General features: G+C 39.4%; 1 protein-coding gene and 1 long non-coding RNA gene across 3 annotated transcripts in view; one reads left to right on the forward strand and one right to left on the reverse strand.

Annotated features, from left to right (window-relative positions):
• Positions 1-3,441, forward strand: part of LOC147796293 (uncharacterized) — a 35,554-nt gene extending 32,113 nt beyond the window's left edge. The window contains exons 2-4 of one of the 2 annotated variants that reach the window (XR_015428177.1): positions 1,159-1,349; positions 1,708-1,898; positions 2,256-3,441. This is a non-coding gene — a long non-coding RNA (uncharacterized LOC147796293). Of the gene's footprint in view, positions 1-1,158; positions 1,350-1,707 lie in introns of both variants that reach the window. The other variant, XR_015428176.1, reaches the window with a different exon arrangement.
• Positions 1-4,313, reverse strand: part of LOC110979398 (uncharacterized) — a 34,588-nt gene extending 30,275 nt beyond the window's left edge. Inside the window, exons 1-7 of the mRNA XM_087148096.1 lie at positions 4,186-4,313; positions 3,963-4,013; positions 2,896-2,946; positions 2,348-2,398; positions 1,800-1,850; positions 1,251-1,301; positions 51-137 (exon numbers count right to left, since the gene is read on the reverse strand). The gene's annotated coding sequence lies outside the window, so the exon portion shown is untranslated. The remainder of the gene's footprint in view (positions 1-50; positions 138-1,250; positions 1,302-1,799; positions 1,851-2,347; positions 2,399-2,895; positions 2,947-3,962; positions 4,014-4,185) is intronic.
• Positions 4,314-6,000: the final 1,687 nt, after the last annotated feature.

Below are 6,000 nucleotides of genomic sequence, written 5' to 3' on the forward strand. Positions count from 1 at the left end.
AGAGATACAAGTTGACATTTAAGGAACAATTATGTTAGAAGGTTTATTACCTTGAGTTGTAGATGTCCAGGGAATTGTGGTCCTCAGGGTCGTGCTTACAGTTGTGCTCCTTCTTGTTGGCTCAGTTGTTGAATGTCCTATGGAAAATATGTTAATGTTTTGTTCAGTCAAAAGGCATAATTTCATGTCCATGGTTACTTTATAAAGATATTTTGAGTAACGTTTTTATACATATGGGGGCATGCAGGCTATGTTGATGTTCCGGGACCTGAACTCCATGAGGGACCTATTTAAAAAATGCTTGGTATCATTATGGATATTTTAAACGGTAGTATTAATCAAGTTTAGCCGTTTGATATTGTTGAAGTGACAACTTTAAATTTCAGAAGTTGAGAACCCGTCTTATTAAAGGACCTGTTGTCATAAAATTTAGTGAAAGGAAACTAAAAGCATATAAAACGAAATATAATAAATTAAATGAAAGAAAACCAAGGCTGCAAGGCCTCACATTGCTCTTTTCTGAAAGTTCATTCAGCCTTCAGGTATTATGATCGCAAATACAGTTACAATACAACAATTAGCTCAAGGCACCGTTTAGTTTTTGAAGTAATATATGGCAGTTAAGAACACGTATTATTTTGTATTTTCAACATGCACTGCAAGGCGGTTTGCACTGCCTTGAACCCACCTCCCACCCACCTTGCATGGTGTACGCAACAGCACCAACCCCCCTCCCCCTTCATGTAAACATACTTTACAGACGGCCCCTTGTTGGAAGTTGGAGCCTCCCAGGGAACCAATTTGAAAAAAACATATTAAGACTGACAAAATTATTTTTAAAACTGATTTTATTGGAATCAATCCACAGCAAAATTTATGTAATGTTCCGTTTCCTATATTTCAGTATGGTGTGAACTGTTGAATTACTAGAGAGATTTTTACTATCAGTCTAACCAACAAACAGTGTCACATATGCCATACTGCTAGAAGTTCAGGACCTTTCTACAGATGTTGACTTCTAAAGTAGAAAAAAGCATGAGGTTTCCCGATTCTATTGTGTACTTCGTCATGTGTGTCATATAAAATGTGTTCACTGTGAGAAATGTGTACATGGTTTGATGATAAACACTAATAATGCCTTTATCTCTGTCGAATTAGGTTCACACTACTGCATCATCCAAATCCATCATGATTTCTGACACAAATCCTATGGATTTGGATAAAATCAACAATTGTAAATTTCTACGTACGAGAACGAAGAGGCTTCGTAGTTGTTTCAACCTCAGAACCACCAGGGGGACCTGATCACAAAAAAGACAAAGGACATTCTCAGTAGTAGTCTGATTGAGGTATTTTAAAAAAATGCTTGGTATCATTATGGATATTTTAAAGGGTAGCATTAATCAAGTTTAGCCGTTTGATATTGTTGAAGTGACAACTTTAAATTTCAGTATGGTGTGAACTGTTGAATTACTAGAGCGATTTTTTTACTATCAGTCTAAACAACAAACAGTGTCACATATGCCATACTGCTAGAAGTTTAGGACCTTTCTAAAGATGTTGACTTCTAAAGTAGAAAAAAGCATGAGGTTTCCTGATTCTATTGTGTACTTCGTCATGTGTGTCATATAAAATGTGTTCACTGTGAGAAATGTGTACATGGTTTGATGATAAACACTAATAATGCCTTTATCTCTGTCGAATTAGGTTCACACTACTGCATCATCCAAATCCATTATGATTTCTGACACAAATCCTATGGATTTGGATAAAATCAACAATTGTAAATTTCTACGTACGAGAACGAAGAGGCTTCGTAGTTGTTTCAACCTCAGAACCACCAGGGGGACCTGATCACAAAAAAGACAAAGGACATTCTCAGTAGTAGTCTGCTTGAGGTATTTTAAAAAAATGCTTGGTATCATTATGGATATTTTAAAGGGTAGCATTAATCAAGTTTAGCCGTTTGATATTGTTGAAGTGACAACTTTAAATTTCAGTATGGTGTGAACTGTTGAATTACTAGAGCGATTTTTTACTATCAGTCTAAACAACAAACAGTGTCACATATGCCATACTGCTAGAAGTTTAGGACCTTTCTAAAGATGTTGACTTCTAAAGTAGAAAAAAGCATGAGGTTTCCTGATTCTATTGTGTACTTCGTCATGTGTGTCATATAAAATGTGTTCACTGTGAGAAATGTGTACATGGTTTGATGATAAACACTAATAATGCCTTTATCTCTGTCGAATTAGGTTCACACTACTGCATCATCCAAATCCATTATGATTTCTGACACAAATCCTATGGATTTGGATAAAATCAACAATTGTAAATTTCTACGTACGAGAACGAAGAGGCTTCGTAGTTGTTTCAACCTCAGAACCACCAGGGGGACCTGATCACAAAAAAGACAAAGGACATTCTCAGTAGTAGTGTGCTTGAGGTATTTTAAAAAAATGCTTGGTATCATTATGGATATTTTAAAGGGTAGCATTAATCAAGTTTAGCCGTTTGATATTGTTGAAGTGACAACTTTAAATTTCAGTATGGTGTGAACTGTTGAATTACTAGAGCGATTTTTTACTATCAGTCTAAACAACAAACAGTGTCACATATGCCATACTGCTAGAAGTTTAGGACCTTTCTAAAGATGTTGACTTCTAAAGTAGAAAAAAGCATGAGGTTTCCTGATTCTATTGTGTACTTCGTCATGTGTGTCATATAAAATGTGTTCACTGTGAGAAATGTGTACATGGTTTGATGATAAACACTAATAATGCCTTTATCTCTGTCGAATTAGGTTCACACTACTGCATCATCCAAATCCATCATGATTTCTGACACAAATCCTACGGATTTGGATAAAATCAACAATTGTAAATTTCTACGTACGAGAACGAAGAGGCTTCGTAGTTGTTTCAACCTCAGAACCACCAGGGGGACCTGATCACAAAAAAGACAAAGGACATTCTCAGTAGTAGTGTGCTTGAGGTATTTTTAAAAAAATGTTTGGTATCATTATGGATATTTAAAAGGGTGGTATTAATCAAGTTTAGCCGTTTGATATTGTTGAAGTGACAACTTTAAATTTCAGAAGTTGAGAACCCATCTTATTAAAGGACCTGTTGTCATAAAATTTAGTGAAAGGAAACTAAAAGCATTCAAAACGAAATATAATAAATTAAATGAAAGAAAACCAAGGCTGCAAGGCGTCACATTGCTTTTTTCTGAAAGTTCATTCAGCCTTCAGGTATAATGATTGCAAATACAGTTACAATACAACAATTAGCTCAAGGCACCGTTTAGTTTTTGAAGTAATATATGGCAGTTAAGAACACGTATTATTTTGTATTTTCAACATGCACTGCAAGGCGGTTTGCACTGCCTTGAACCCACCTCCCACCCACCTTGCATGGTGTACGCAACAGCACCAACCCCCCTCCCCCTTCATGTAAACATACTTTACAGACGGCCCCTTGTTGGAAGTTCGGAGCCTCCCAGGGAACCAATTTGAAAAAAACATATTAAGACTGACAAAATTATTTTTAAAACTGATTTTATTGGAATCAATCCACAGCAAAATTTATGTAATGTTCCGTTTCCTATATTTCAGTATGGTGTGAACTGTTGAATTACTAGAGAGATTTTTACTATCAGTCACACCAACAAACAGTGTCACATATGCCATACTGCTAGAAGTTCAGGACCTTTCTACAGATGTTGACTTCTAAAGTAGAAAAAAGCATGAGGTTTCCTGATTCTATTGTGTACTTTGTCATGTGTGTCATATAAAATGTGTTCACTGTGAGAAATGTGTACATGGTTTGATGATAAACACTAATAATGCCTTTATCTCTGTCGAATTAGGTTCACACTACTGCATCATCCAAATCCATCATGATTTCTGACACAAATCCTATGGATTTGGATAAAATCAACAATTGTAAATTTCTACGTACGAGAACGAATAGGCTTTGTAGTTGTTTCAACCTCAGAACCACCAGGGGGACCTGATCACAAAAAGACAAAAGACATTCTCAGTAGTAGTCTGATTGTAAATTAATAATTTTAAAGAACAGTTTTTAATATTGTTTCGCTCACCCTCTGGAACCCTCCAAACAAGATTAACGTAGAAGCCATGTAATGTCAATTCACAGATCACTTCCCATTCAAAACTATTACCTCGTTTGGGATGTGTAGTTGAAAATTCTGATGATGTTGTTCTCAAAGTGGTTATTTCAGTGGTGGTGATGACAGTTGTGGTGACAGTGCTGCTTCTTGTTGTTGGCTGAGTTGCAGAATATTCTGTGAAGAATGATTGGTTTGGATGTGAGCAAGTGTAACGCTTTGAAGTTTGACAGTTGGGCAAGGAAGAATTCTTTCTGCACGTCTGAGGAGTTGCCATGGCATGGCTGAAGAACCTGAAACATTAGTTATGTGTCAGAGATAGATCGAATGACGGTTTTCAAGGCGTGAGTCAAAAACAGTAATGTCTTTCGAAACCTACCTTTGATGCATCCCAATACATGTTGCTCAAATGTTGTCGCATCGGGATCACTGACATCTCTGAATTCTATGCGTAATTCGGTAATGCCATCTAGAGTAGCTTCGTCCTCCGGCAGCAGCTTGGTTGCTGGTTGATTCCCTTCCAGAGGAATGGTTATCAGCTGCAGAAGAGGTGAGGGGATGCTCGTGAAATTCAGAGCCGGCATTGTGTGCACATAAAGCTGGCATATAGCTGGTTAGGTAGTTTTTCAGATTTCAAATGTGTGACTAGAGGATCTGGAGCAATGAAAATGGTCTTGCCTGTGCACTGCACTTACTTTGGTAGCATTGGTGGCATCGTCAGTCAGCGGAGTGAAACTGGTGTCTCCCGGTTTCTTCGTCAGCAATGCGACGGTGACTTGAACCGACTTCTCTTGTGCAACAGACTTTGGCGTGGTTGCACTCGTTACTGGTTGGCTCGGTGCACTTGTCGACTGAGGCAGACGAATCGTCATGCGCAGTGCTGTGATTTTGACGGGTTGGCGGAATTTGCGCTCCACACTGGCAACATCACTGGAGCTTGGGTCGACAGGCAAGTCAGTAATGGTCAAGTAGGAAGTCGCCTCATCGATTGTAAGTGGTCCGACTGGCGTTACCTCCGACTCCAGTCCTCTTTCTCCATCCATGGGCTCAAGGCAATATCCTGAATCGGAAAAAGAGGGGGTAGAGGCCAATTCAGGGTTTTTCCAGTGGAAAGCTTGGTGTTGAAATCTCTTTGTCTTTGAGGAGGTATGGAAATGCAGAAGGTTAACGTATTCAACTTGAAAGGCTCAGAAAAATCGTCTCTGTTGCATTTACCTGGAGTAGTTGAAATTTCTGATGATGTTGTTCTGGAAGTGGTTGTTTCTTCGCTAACAGTCGTTGTCGGTGTCGTGACAGTCGTCACTTTGGTTGTCACCTCGGTTGTAGTATATTCTAGGAGAGGATGAAAATGAAACTGTTAATTCTTTTTGCCTCGTGAGCTGAGTCAGGAAGAGGGTTCAGTTTTGCAGACACAGTTGTTGTTGGCTCTGAAAGAGGTAAAGGGGCGGCCCACCTTCTGAACAGCCGAAGATGTGCAATTCCAGTCTTGCCGATTGAGCCCCCGTAACGGTTTGGAACTCAATGCGCAGTTGAACGATGCCCTCAAGACTCTCGTCGTCAATCGGCAGAAGCAATCTCTTTGGCCGTTCGTCGTCAAGGCTGGCTTGGAAGATCTAGGCAATAACAGGAGAGAAAGCGTAGGTTGAACGTAGCTATTAGGAAATGGAAAAGGAACACCTTTTGCATTTAATTGTTGCAGCTGCTCTCCGTGTATTGAGCCTGTGATTACTTAAAGGGTTGTCACCTTTCGCTGTCCCGAATCTTCTTCCCGCAGCGGTACTAACTGGGCGTCTCCCGGTTTCTTGACCAGCAGGGCGAGTTCTACGTCCAGCGGAGCGGGTTTCTCAGCGGTACCCGCGGGAGTAGTGG

Source organism: Acanthaster planci, linkage group LG17, assembly GCF_054643075.1.
Source record: "Acanthaster planci isolate LZ-2023a linkage group LG17, COTS_SCS, whole genome shotgun sequence".
Taxonomy (NCBI): domain Eukaryota; kingdom Metazoa; phylum Echinodermata; class Asteroidea; order Valvatida; family Acanthasteridae; genus Acanthaster; species Acanthaster planci.